Raw genomic sequence first — 14763 nt, 5'->3', positions numbered from 1 at the left:
AGTAAAATTTTTTTTTAATTGTTAGCATGCATCTTACTGTTCATGTTTACATTTTTCAATGCCAGTTTTAATTGCAAACATAAAAGCATTAACTTGTGTGTGGAATCAGAAATGACACAATTTTTATTTTGTAGCTTGTACACACATATGTATTTTGTTCTTACCAGAACAATGGAAATGCTGCACAAAACTAACTCAATCTTTTTATTTCACTTCTTGATATGAGTACCTTCTACCAACACTCTATCTTTGGCTTACTGATGAGAAAGGAAGATCAAAAAGTAAAAGGAACTGTGGGTTGCCCTATCTTGCCTTTCCTTCTGTCCTTTTCAATGTAAATGGCTGGCTAATCCAGGGAAGTAATATGAGTTTGAAGGGATATAAAAGGTTCTTTGGTCTTCATGTTTCTTAGAATGCACTGCCTTCTTTCTGCGTTCTAAACAAGTTCCGGTTCAAGTAGAAAGCCTAGCCTCTTGAGGCCTGTCAGCACCTCCACTTAGGCTACGATGTAACACTTAGCATCCACTTGTTTTGAGTCTCACTGCAGGTTCACCAGAATTCTGTGTTCATCTGGTATTGGGAACACCATATGCAAATGGGGCATCAAGAAACAATGAAGGCCAGATGCGGTGGCTCACGCCCGTAATCTCAGCACTTTGGGAGGCTGAGGTGGGTGGATCACCTGAGGTCAGGAGTTCGAGACCAGCCTGGCCAACATGGTGAGACCCAGACTCTACTAAAAATTAGCCAGGCGTGGTGGCATGCGCCTGTATCCCACCTACTCGGGAGGCTGAGACAGGAGAATCACTTGAACCCAGGAGGCAGAGGTTGCAGTGAGCCACACCATTGCACTCCAACCTGGGCGACAGAGCAAGATTCTGTCTCAAAAAAAAAAAGAAAGAAAGAAACAGTGAACACATGTGTTGTGCATTTCTCCTCTGCTCATGTGCATGCCCCACTGTCAGATCAGACTTCACTTTACACAACACAAGTTCAAAGACAAAGTAATTAAAACTTTCATGATAGACATTCAACTAAGTACGGGGCCCATGAAGTCAGTTCTGTACACAAGTAAAGGCTAAAACTGTATTGGGGCTCAAAAAATATATGTTGAATTATTGCTTTTTATGACTTTATAATATACCACCATTGCAGCTTCTAGATAAAATTCCCATATGTAACAAATTTATATATTTATGATCTTGGTTCACATTCTTCAAAAATACAATGTTACTACCATCATTTTTACACCAGAATATTTTGTTCAGCTACAGAAAAGAGCAATTTAGGCTGGGCACAGTGGTTCACGTCTGTAATTAGGAGGCCGAAGCGGGAAGATCTCTTGAGGCCAGGAGTTTGAGACCAGCCTGGGCAACATGGCGAAACACTATCTTTACTAAAAATACAAAAATTAGTCAAGTGTGGTGGTGCACACCTGTAATCCCAGCCACTTGGGAAGCTGAGGCTGGAGAATTGCTTGAACCTGGGAGGCACAGGTTGCAGTGAGTCGAGATTGTGCCAATGCACTCCAGCCTGGGCAATAGAGAGAGACTCTGTCTCAAAAAGGAAAAGACAAGAGCAACTTCATCAGCTAGGTCTTCTCCCCTTCATGGGTTTACAATCTCATATAGGTCACATTGACAGGGACAAATGTATAAAGTACACAAGACAATAGTGTAATATTGGCTGGGTATGGTGGCTCATGCCTGTAATCCCAGCACTTTGGAAGGCCAAGGCGGGTGGATCACAAGGTCAGGAGATCAAGACCGTCCTGGCTAACATGGTGAAACCCCGTCTCTGCTAAAAATACAAAAAATTAGCCGGGCATGGTTACAGGCGCCTGTAGTCCCAGCTACTCGGGAGGCTGAGGCAGGAGAATTGCGTGAACCCAGGAGGCGGAGTTTGCGGTGAGCCGAGGTCATGCCACTGCACTCCAGCCTGGGCGACAGAGCGAGACTCTGTCTCAAAAAAATAAATAAATAAATAAAATAGTGTAATACTGAACAAAATTCCTCATTAATAAATTACATACGTTATATGGCCTCAGATGGATGAGTAAGTTTTCAATTGTATAATAAAAGGCAAGACATTAAGATCACATATTTAGAGGTCAAAACACACAACTTGTCACCATTCATATAACTTTGCCGTAGAGAGTACTGTAAGTTTTCTGTGCCTGTACCATAAAATACTTTACCATTTTTTACTTTATTTTTGTTTTTTGTTGGTTTTTGAAAAGACTTTATCTTTAGAGCGGTTTTAAGTTCATAGCAAAATTGATTAGAAAGTACAGAAAATACTCCCTGCCCGCCCCTGCTATTCTTATTTATTATTTTTCACAGCATCCTTAGAAAATAGATGAGCCTCTTACTCCTTATAATGCTTTTAGAGAAACCATGGCACAAAATTTTACTACTTTGAGCAAAAGAATCTTAAAGATCAAGTTGATATTCCCTAAGTTTCAGCCAGTTGGGTTCTACCTGACAGATTCAGTGATATACATATGTCATACCTACTTCATAATTTCAGTGTTTTTTTTTTCAAACTAATCCACCTTTTTTACTTAAATACATTTATTTAAAAAAGAAACTTTGTCTATTCCATAACTAAGAAGGCACTTGTAAACATAGATGCGGAAGTATTACAATTTGAAATGTCTGAGGCCAGGTGCGGTGGCTCATGCCTATAATCTAAGCAATTTGGGAAGCTGAGGCAGAAGGATCACTGGAGCTCAGGAGTTCAAGACCAGCCTGGCCAACATGGCAAATCCCCCTCTCTACAAAAAGTAAAAAAATTAGCCGGGAGTGCTGGCATGTGCCTGTGGTTCCAGCTGCTTGGGGAAATGTGGTGGGAGGATCACTTGAGCTTAGGAGGTTGAGGATGCAGTGAGCCGTGATTACATCACACCACTGCACTGCAGCCTAGGTGACAAAGCGAGACCCTGTCTTGAAAAATAAAAACAAGAAATGAAATAAAATGTTTGCATATGTCCAACACCTCAAATCAATTTGCAGAAGTATGCGTGTCACAGTTTAGGAAGAATTTGGTTCAGCATTCCCTGAAGTTTTTCTGCTACAATAACAAGATAGGTGGTGTTCCCAGTGTGGCACTTTGCCATGGTTATATGTAGCTGTTTTAAAGGCTTTGATATAGATCAGGCAGAATACAGGTGAGGCCCAGTTTCTTCATCGCCTATCTGTGATTTCACCTTTTTTTCTCCCACTGATCATGCTACCTGATTTATAGACAACACAACTGAAGCTGGGAAGGTTGAGCATCTGTTCAATTTATGCAACCTGAATTTACGTGGGCCTCCCCTACTTCTCTCCCAGTAGTTTTTATGATTTACCATAAGACCTCTCCAAAACTGAAACTGAGATAATCAAATAATATGTTCATTAAAGGGAGCAGAAGATTAAAATTTAAAGTTGGAGTTCTCTCCTGCAAATGAGCACCAGCGTACAAACTGATCAGTGCCTTCCCAAATGTCCACCCCTGTGGACAGCAAGAATGTAGGCCAGTGCTTCCCAGATCTAGGAGATGCATACGAGACAGCTTGGGGGAGTACACAGAGACAACCTTGAAAAGCATGGACAACTGTATGAGAAAGTCATTCCCTTTTTTATTCTATTTTAATCCTTCTGATTATGTCAGGGAGAAAAAGCTCTTCAAGGCTTATATGTTGTTGTTGTTGTTTTGTAGAGACTGGGTTTCGCCATGTCACCCAGGCTGGTCTCAAACCTGTGGACTCAAGCGATCCACCCACCTTGGCCTCCCAAAGTGCTGCGATTATAGGTGTGAGCCACTGCACCCCAAGGCTCATATTTTTAGAAACCTTTCCAACAGTTGCTAATCTACTTTTTTTTAAAACAAAGTGAGAGGAGAAATCACCCTTAAGATAGGCATTTATCAGGTATTTCTCAAATTAGTATTTAATTAATAAATTGTTTTGTTATACATGTTTTGCAATTATTCCCTATTTAGACAGGTGATTCAAAAAGTTTTATTTGTGGTAGGTATATACATTTTAATGTTTTAATAAACCTATTTAGGTAAAAATAAGGGTGATTTAAAGAAAACTCGGAGGTAAATAATAGATCTAATGGATATAAATATGTGAAAATTATATGGGAGTGGCTGAAGTTTGAGAAATACTGGCAAAATGAAACAGAATTGGTATTCATTGGTAGAACTGGTATCTGTCAAGTTCTCTCCCATACACTTGGCATTTTTTATGAAAATGGGAAAAGACAACTAAAACCCAAATTAACCATCAGTGCTTTATCCTTCTGGTGGAGGTGTAGTAATTCACATCAGTGGAGAAATGAATCTCTGCTTATTTCCACAAGCAGAATCTTGTGGGAGAGAAAAGAAAACGGAAAGAAGGGAACTTCAGTCCCTCTGGGCGGGAGGTAATTTGACCATTGTTGGGAGGAGCATGTTACAGGCTGTGGAAGTGGAACCGTTGGCCAAAGAGTGAACTGGGGGAGGAAAGATTAATTACTTTTCAATTAATGAGAGGAGCCCCCCAGAAAATGGGCAGAGAAGAGAAAAAAGGTGTGGATGCATCTTCCTATTCCCCCCAGCATTAGTAATGTCGACCATGTGCGAACACTTTCTCTTTTACTGCTGTTAATCAGGATGGAGCATAGTTGTGGGAGGGAGGGGAGGCTAGAAGGCATTGAAGAATGCCTGTCATCTCCCACTCATGCTGTTATTGACTGTTGTCACCTATTATGTGCAAGGTGCAAGTGCCAGGCCCTGGGAACAAAAAGGGGCTAAGACACACAGTCCTGACAGCATAGAACTTGCAGTCAAACAGAGGAGTGGATATATAAATAAAATACTGATATAAGTAAATACATAATTACAAACTGTGATAAATGTTGTGGGAAAACATAACTGGGTGCTGTGGACAGTCCAGGAGGGCTTTATCAGATTCCTGCCTGCCACTTCAAATCCCTTTGGCCTCTTTTCCTATTCCAGGGATGCTATGGCAACCAGATCTAGTGCCAGCTTCCACCAGTTTCCCACAAGTGCAATCTGACTTCACCTCAAGCCTCCAGTTCCCAGGCTCCTATCCCAGAGGAAATCCAGTTGCACACATGCAACTCAGAGAATGGAAGAGCTAATACCCTAGGAGGAGCCACTACATAAATGCTTACTTCTTTCTGAAGTCAGCTGGCCGAAGGTAGTGAGTTATCTCAATTGATTGTTTGCTTTCAGTTACAGATCAAGCTCCTTTTTCTACTCTTTCTCCCTTTCTCATACTGCATTTGACTAGTCTTACAATAAATAAATAAAATACATAAATTATATTAAAACAACAGTAATAAATACTTAAGAGTCATCACTTCCTAATTCTTTTACTCCATTATCTGTACTCTTGAAGCTATTTACATCTATTGTGTCTGTTTGGTGGAAATGCTCTTTAATGGTGGGCTGTGTTGCATCTCTTCCCAAGTCCACATTCAGTAACACCACAATAATAGCTTGACATTAGCCATGGTGGAAGGATTTACATCACAAAAATAGGCAAATGTTACAAATTAGGATCTAATTGTTTTGTGGGTTGTCTAAGCTTAAGAAAATGATAGAGAAAATGTTAATAAAACAGATTAAACTTCAAGGTATGTCTATAGCAGTTATGAATAGCACAAAAAAGCATGTCTAAACTATTATTTGACTCAGAAAAAAACACGCATCATTGATGAATGAGTAAAGTCAACACATATCATCCTATTTTCACTTTCATCTTATTAGTGTAGATGAATCAACATTCATATTGTAATTGTACTTGCTGTCAATCACAAACATAGGTTAGCTATGAATACAAGACCAGCAAAAATCAATGAAAGCATTCTGTGAACATCATTCAGCTATATAGAATTTACCATAAAAAGCAATATACATTATGTTATTTGGAAATTATGCACTACACATAATCTACGTCAGTAAAATTTATAATAAACTTTTGTACATGTACATACATGCCTGCATTTTTTCCTGAAGAACAGGTTGCTAAACATTCATCAACACCCCACTGCTTCTTACTCATATAAGTCTTTGTTTCAGAGACTCTGCTTTGAGGTCAACCCAGGATGAGACCATTGTAATCAGGTGTGGCTGTAGAAAGTCGACCCTCAGAATAGGAATTTGGAGCTAGATCACTCACCAAAAAGATGGCAGTAGGGAGGGTGTTTATAAACCTTGGTGTGCAGTAGCATCACAGTTACTAAGACTCTTACCTGAGTGACTGGGATGAGATGCAAATGGAAGATGAAGCATTTCGTTATATAGTGGGTGTAATGCTTGAACGGTAGGGGCTATGATAATTATACTGATTATAAGGATTGCTACGGTAAATACAAGGAGTATGGAGCTTGCAGATCTTGGTACTACCCATTTGCTAGATCTTTGGCTGTATTTCAGGGGCTCAAGGGTGAGGGAGTGCCCAGAGACCAACAGCTTCATTTGTACTATATTAAAAAAAAAAGTGTGTCATCTAGAGAACTTTAAACCTCATATAACATTGAGCTGACAGCCAAACCTCTTTTAACCAAATGCCTTATAAGAGCAAATGGATAAATGGCCAAAAGGCTCTGGGATACATTTCATAAGATTCTCAGAAGGTCCTGGGTGATCAAGCAACTAGTAGCCCATAGCAGAGGTCAACTCAATAATGTATCCTTATGTTGGCTCATCTTTCTTCCTCTTTCACTCCCCTGTTCTCGCTCTTGCTATATAATCACATGAAAGCCTTTGTCTCAGGCTCTGCTTTGGGGAACACTTGACCTAAGTCAGACATTGGTCTTATTTGGATTGAGAAGCAGAGACATGTCAGTGAAAACCTTAATAATCAGCGGAGGGAAACTGAGTGGGTAAAGAAATGGTCCAAGTCAAAAGGAGATTTTCTGTAAAGTCCAGAAGTGGGGGAAGAATGTTATCTACTCCAGGTATAGAAGAAGTCTAGTGAGGCTGGAGTAGAAAAAGCACATGGGAAGAATGGCATGAGACAAAGCTGAAGAGTGGGCAGCACTTTGTATTTCCTTCTCACTTAAATTTTCTTTGTCACTAGAAAAAAACATCATTACCTTGTTCACTAATCTACCTCATTTTCTCCATCATTCCTACTTGAAATGTCCTTAAAATTAGGATTGTGATGAGAAAAAACAGTGAAATTGAAGAAATCTTAGCTCGTATTTTGGTTCTGCCATTGAGTTTAATGTGTTACTTGGACAAATGACAAAATCTCTATGTTAAAGTAATATGAGGACAATAAATATGTATAAACGCTCTATGTAAAATACATGATATTACTATTATCACTACAAGCTATGAAGCATGGGAGGCCATGACCATAGTCCATGTTTTACAGATAAATGAAGACCTAGAAGCATTGTCCAAAGCAAAAAGAGAACAAGATAGCTCCCTAAAGCTCCACTTTTGCTTACAGCAAAATCGCAGAAATGATGGGATTTAAAAGCATTCATTCATGATTAAGCATCTGCTCATAGCTGAAGGAACCCCAGCCCAAAGCCACAGAAAGGGAAAAGGCTTTGACTTCTTTATACTGATAAAGCCAGAACAGGTAACGATAAGAATTTTCCTTCAGAGAATTAAATTATCTCTCTGTTATCAGTGATACTCCAAGTGGGATTTAAAAAAAAAAAAATCAGATGCAGTGGCTCACACCTGTAATCCCAGCACCTTGGGAGGCCAAAGCAGCAGGATCACTTGAGGCTAGGAGTTTGAGACCAACCTGGGCAACATAGCAAGACCCCATCTTTATTTAAAAAAAATCCCAGCATTTATAATGCCATCTTTAAGCAATTCCCACCTACACAATAAGCATTAAGCAATTGGTAATTATGACCTCCTGTACATATACCATGGTATGGTATAACTTTATTATTTAAAAGGCTGTTTTTCTGGTTTATATTTCAATAGTAGAAACTAATTGTGGCTTGAAGTGTGATGCCAACTAGCACTACCTAGAAGGTCTGTTTCAGAAGGTATTGTCATATGCACGAGTTCATGTAATGCAATCAAGTCCATTCTATTCCATAGTCTTTGATTCCTTCTCCAGTGAGTACAAATTATTGGAAGAGACTTTGAGAATTTGTCCCATCTAGGCTGCTCTGCCTATAGAGTAGCCATTCTTTTATTTCTTTACTTTGTCAATTAAAAAAAAAAGAATTTGTCCCATCTAGACGGAGTCTTGCTTCTAAGCAAGTGCTCACCTATGATGAATGGTTCTACTTGTCATATCTCTATCCCATGCCTGGAGACTATATTAGAAACTTGGAATGAAAATATGGAGATTTATATAAAGGTTCCCAAGGCATTACTCTTTCACAATTTTCCTTCTGGGTTAGAAGTATATCAAAATTATCTTATAGTCCTATACTCCACCAGATATTGCAAGTTTTTGTTTTTGTTTCCTCTTTACTTTTTGGAAGTTTGACTCTACTGTGTTTTGGTGTAGATGTCTTTGGGTTTATCCTGTTTTGGGTTCATTCAGCTTCTTGAATCTGTAGGTTTTTCTTTTGTCAAATGTGGGCAGTTTTCAACCATATTTCTTTGAGTACTTTTTCAGCCTGTCCTCCTTCTCCTCTCATCAATGGCATGAGGGTTGGATCTTTTGTCATACTCCCACAGCTTCCTGAAACTCACATTTCTTTTAGTCTATTTTCTCTCTGTTGTTCAGTTTGGATGATTTCTATTATTCTATCTTCAAGTTCACTGATTCTTTCCTCTGTCCCTTCTATTCTACTGTTAAGCCCATTCATTGAGTTTTTAATTGTGGTTATTATATTTTTTAGTTCTAAATGTTTCAAGTATTCTTCTTTATGTCTTCTATTTCTTTGCTGAGACTTTATAATTTTTGGTTGAGATGCTATTTTTTCACTTGTTTCAAGCATATTTATAATTGCTTGTTAAGGCATTTTTATGATGGCTACTATAAAATATTTGTCAGATAAATCTAATATCCTGTCATCTTGATATGGTAGCTATTGATTTTTTTAAAAAATTCAGTTTGAATTTTTCCTGTTTCTTCTTTTTACTAGAAAAATGAGGAAATATAAATATATAAGACTCTAGATCTTATTTAAGATGTCTGTTTAGCTGACTTCCTCTCATACCATTTCAGCAGGGGAGGGGATGGCTAATGCCTTGTTACTGGCAAATAGAGATAGAATTACATGTTCTCCATTCAGCCTCATTTCTGCTGGGCAGGGGTGAGAGTTCCGGCCCATCACTGTGGCCTCCACAGACACCATGGGAGAGGGGTCCCTTTTAGCACTGGGATATGGCAAAAGTCCTAACTCTCCACCAGACATTCTCTGATATAACAGTGGAAGGGGAGAGGGACACTTTGTTACTGCTGTGTGGAGGTAAACATCCAGGCTCCCCAAGTGATCTCTATTGATATTCCAGGGAAAAAGGTGACTTCTTTCTACCCCAGTGGGGATGAAGGTCCCAGCTCTGCACTTGGCCTCTGGGATCACCCCAGCAGTGGCATTGGGGCACTGTACTACAATCTGGCAAGGGTACAAGTCTAGGTTCTCCATGCAGCCTTTGTTGGCAGGAGTGGGGGTAGGGCCACAGTTTTGTTGTTGTTTGTTTTTTGTTTTTTTGTGGTGTTTGGCTGCAATAGAGCAGTTATTGCCTAAAAACTTTCTGTCTTAGCAAGATTCCCCCTTCCTGATCCTTTTGCAAGTGTATTAGTCAGGGTTCTTCAGGGAAGTAGAACCAGTGGGATACATAGAGATATACAGAAAGAAATTTATTATGAGGGATTGACTCACATGATTATGGAGGCTAAGAAGTCCTTTTGGGAGCAGGCCCCCCAAAATCTGGCCATAAACTGGCCCCAAAACTGGACATAAACAAAATCTCTGCAGCACTGTAACATGTTCGTAATGGCTCTAACGCCCACGCTGGAAGGTTGTGGGTTTACCAGAATGAGGGCAAGGAACACCTGGCCTGCCCAGGGCGGAAAACCACTTAAAGGCATTCTTAAGCCACAAACAATAGCATGAGCGATCTGTGCCTTAAGGACATGCTCCTGCTGCAGTTAACTAGCCCAACCTATTCCTTTAATTTGGCCCATCCCTTCATTTCCCATGAGGAATACTTTTAGTTAATTTAATATCTATAGAAACAATGCTAATGACTGGTTTGCTGTTAATAAATACATGGGTAAATCTCTGTTCAGGGCTTTCAGCTCTGAAGGCTGTGAGACCCCTGATTTCCCTCTTCACACCTCTGTAATTCTGTGTGTGTGTCTTTAATTCCTCTAGCACTGCTGGGTTAGAGTCTCTCCAACTGAGCTGGTCTCAGCAAGTGGAGTCCATCGTGGGGACTTGAATCCAGGTTGAAGCGTCACTGGAGTGACAGTTGGAATGGAAAACTAGCTGGAGGACACCCGAGTACTCTTAAAGCAATCCCTGTGGTAAGAAGGGGAGTTCGGAAGCATCAGGGTAACAATGGGATAAGTGTGGGGTCTGGTTCGTTTCACCTTGGAAACTGATGAGGAGGAGGAATGAGAGTATAACGCACTGATGATGAGGAGGAATGAGAGTATAATGAAGTAACAGAAGAGGTTACAGACCAGGTTTATTTGTCAGCTAAAGCTAAAGCGGCAAAGGAGGAAGAGGTTCATCCCTACCCTTCTGCACCCCCTCATTATTTTGAAGAAAAAGACCCTCCAGATCTTTCTTTTCCAGAGGACACTGGGTGAAAAGTAGTTGCCCCAGTGACTGTTTGAGCAGCACCTCGAGTAACCGCTCTTATTTCTATTCAGGCAGGAATTCAGCAAGCTAGACGAGACGGTGATTTAGAGGCTTGGCAGTTCCCTGTTAGAATACACCCCCCAGATCAACAGGGAAATATTACAGCTACATTTGAGCCTTTTCCTTTTAAATTGCTCAAAGAATTTAAACAAGCTATAAGTCAGTATGGACCAGGTTCTCGTTTTGTAGTGGGACTGTTAAAGAATGCTGCTGTTTCCAGTTGGATGATTCCTACTGACTGGGATGCTCTTACTCGAGCTTGTCTAACTCCTGCTCATTTCTTACAATTTAAAACTTGGTTGGCAGATGAAGCTTCCATTCAGGCTGCTCACAATGCCCAGGCCCAACCTCAAATTAATATAACTGCAGACCAACTTTTGGGGGTTGGCAGCTGGGCTGGTTTAGATGCACAAGTGGTCATGCAGGAAGATGCTATAGAACAGCATAGAGGAGGGTGCATTAGAGCTTGGGAAAAAATCACTTCAGGTGGGGAACAATACCCTTCCTTTAGTGCTATAAAACAGGGACCAAGAGAACCATACATTGATGTTATAGCTCGGTTACAGGAGTCTCTTAAAAAGATGATTGCAGATTCGGCTGCTCAGGATATAGTGTTGCAGTTATTAGCTTTCGACAATGCTAATCCTGATTGCCAGGCTGCTCTGCGACCTATTAGAGGGAAAGCACATTTAGTTGATTATATCAAGGCCTGTGATGGTATTGGAGGTAATCTGCATAAAGCTACCATGTCGGCACAGGCAATGGCAGGACTGAGAGTGGATAAAGGAAATACTCCATTTCCTGGAGCTTGTTTTAACTGTGGGAAGCATGGTCATACTAAAAATGAATGTAGAAAAAATCAGTGAGTCAGGCCACCAGATAGGGGAAAAAAGAAAACTGTTGAGCCTGAAATATGTCCAAAATGTAAAAAAGGAAAACATTGGGCTAGTCAGTGTCACTCTAAGTTTGATAAAGATGGGAACCCAATTTCGGGAAATGCCATGAGGGGCCCTTCCCAGGCCCTGTTCTAAACCAGGGCATTTCCAGCTCAGGCCATTCCCTCACCCCTGTACAATGTCTGTCCCCTGCCACAGCCAGTAGTGCCACAATAGATTTATGCTGCACGAAAGCTGTGAGCGTTCTGCCTGGGGAACACCCGCAAAAGGTCCCAACAGGAGTCTGTGGATCCTTTCCAATGGGGACAAATAGGATTACTTTCAGGAAAGTCTAGTTTAAGTTTAAAAGGGGTACAAATACATATAGGAGTCATTGATTCAGATTACAATGGGGAAATTCAAACTGTTATGTCTACTTCTGTTCCCTGGAAAGCAGAGCCAGGAGACTGCATAGCACAGATCCTGATTGTGCTGTATGTGGGAATGGGAAAAAGTGAAATTAAATGAATAGGAGGATTTGGAAGCACAAATAAACAAGGCAAAGCAGCTTATTGGGTAAGTCAAATTACTGATAAACATTCTACATGTGAAATAACTATTCAGGGAAAGAAATTTAAAGGTTTAGTAGATACAGGAGCAGACATTTCAATCATTTATCTACAGCACTGGCCATCTGTGTGGCCAGTTCAACCCGCTCAATTTAACATAGTTGGAGTTGGTAAAGCTGCTGAAGCATGTCAAAGCAGCTATATTTTGCATTGTGAAGGGCCCAATGGACAACCTGGGACTATTCAACCAATTATAACTTCTGTACCTATAAATTTATGGGGAAGAGATTTATTACAACAACAGGGAGCACAAGTTCTAATTCCAGAACAATTATATAGCCCTCGAAGTCAACATATGATGCATGAAATGAGGTATGTTCCTGGTATGGGACTAGAAAAAAAAATTGCAAGTTTTGCAAGAACCACTTCAAGCAGAAAGACAAAGTTCCTGCCAAAGATTAGGATATCATTTTTGATGGTGGCCATTGTTAAGCCTCTAGAACCTATATCTTTAAAATAGTTAACAGATAAGCCAGTTTGGATAGAACAATGGCCACTAAGTAAAGAGAAACTGGAGGCTTTAGAGACATTAGTTACTGAACAATTAAAAAATGGGCATATAGTTCCAACATTTTCCCCTTGGAATTCTCCAGTTTTCATAATTAAGAAAAAATCAGGTAAATGGAGAATGTTAACTGACTTAAGAGCCATCAATTCAGCTATACAACCTATGGGAGTATTACAGCCAGGATTGCCTTCTACTGCTATAATTCCAAAAAACTGGCCTTTAATAGTCATAGATTTAAAAGACTGTTTCTTTACTATCCCTTTAGCTGAGCAAGACTGTGAACAGTTTGCATTTACAATTCCTGCAGTAAACAACCTGCAGCCTGCTAAGTGTTATCATTGGAAGGTGTTGCCACAGGGCATGTTAAACAGTCCAACAATTTTCCAGATGTATGTGGGGCAAGCAATTGAAACTAGACATAAAAAATTTTCACAGTGTTACATTATTCACTATATGGATGATACACTTTGTGCTGCCCCCACTTGAGAAATATTACTCCAATGTTATGATCACTTGCAAAATTCGATTTCTTGCGCTGGTTTAATTATAGCTCCTGACAAAATTCAGACTACTACTCCTTAATCCTACTTGGAGATCTTAGTAAATGACACTACTATTGTGCCACAGAAAGTAACCATACGTAGGGATCAATTAAAAACATTAAATGGCTTTCAAAAATTACTAGGGGACATTAATTGGATACGACCTGCTCTAGGCATTCCTACCTATGCCATGAATAATCTGTTTTCTATCCTTAGAGGAAATCCTAGTCTCACCAGCCCTCGGCAATTAACAAAGGAGGCTGAGGCAGAGTTACAACTAATTGAGAAGCAAGGCCATAAAGCTCAAATAAATAGAATAGATCCAGAGAAGACTACAGATTTGCTAATTTTTTCAACTCAGTATTCACCTACTGGTGTTATTGTCCAAGAACAGGACTTAGTAGAGTGGCTTTTTCTTCCACATACTAATTCAAGGACTCTAACTCCTTATTTAGATCAAATCGCTACTATGATAGGGATTGGGAGAACTCGGATTGTTAAATTACCTGGATATGATCCTGGAAAAATTATTGTCCCTCTCATGAAGGCACAAATACAGCTAGCTTTTATAAATAGTCTTGCTTGGCAAACCCATTTAGCTGACTTTGTGGGTATTCTCGATAATCATTTTCCTAAAATGAAGCTGTTTCAGTTTTTGAAATTAACTAATTGGATTCTCCCCAAAATAACTAAGTTTAAGCCAATTGAAGGTGCTGAGAATGTTTTTACAGATGGGTCTAGTAATGGTAAACCTCCTTACTTTGGCTCAAAAAGTAAAGTTTTCCAGATGTCCTATACTTCAGCTCAAAAAGCAGAGCTTGTAGCAGTAATTGAGGTATTGACTGCTTTTGATATGCCTATTAATGTGATTTCTGATTCTTCATACGTGGTTCATTCCACACAGTTAATTGAAAATGCTCAGTTATGATTTCATACAGATGAACAACTGATGACTTTATTTACCCAATTGCAAACAGCAGTTAGAAGTAGAATGCACCCTTTTTACATCACTCACATCAGGGCTCATACACCTCTTCCAGGACCTTTGACTGAAGGGAATCAAATGGCTGATTGCCTAGTGCTAATGCAATATCTAACGCTAGACATTTTCACAATTTAACCCATGTTAAGGCCTCTGGTCTCAAACACAGATACAGCATTACCTGAAAAGAAGCTAAAGCTATTATCCAGCAATGCCCAACTTGCCAAATGGTACATTCCTCATCTTTTACAGGAGGAGTTAATCCTCAAGGATTGGAACCTAACTCTCTTTGGCAAATGGATGTCACACATGTTCCCCCATTTGGGAGACTAGCTTATGTACATGTATGTGTGGACACCTTTTCTCACTTTGTCTAGGCTACATGCCAAACAGGAGAGTCTTCTACCTGTGTTAAATGTCATCTTTTG

This window comes from Pongo pygmaeus, chromosome 11, assembly GCF_028885625.2.
Source record: "Pongo pygmaeus isolate AG05252 chromosome 11, NHGRI_mPonPyg2-v2.0_pri, whole genome shotgun sequence".
NCBI lineage: Eukaryota > Metazoa > Chordata > Mammalia > Primates > Hominidae > Pongo > Pongo pygmaeus.
This window is presented reverse-complemented; position numbering follows the sequence as displayed.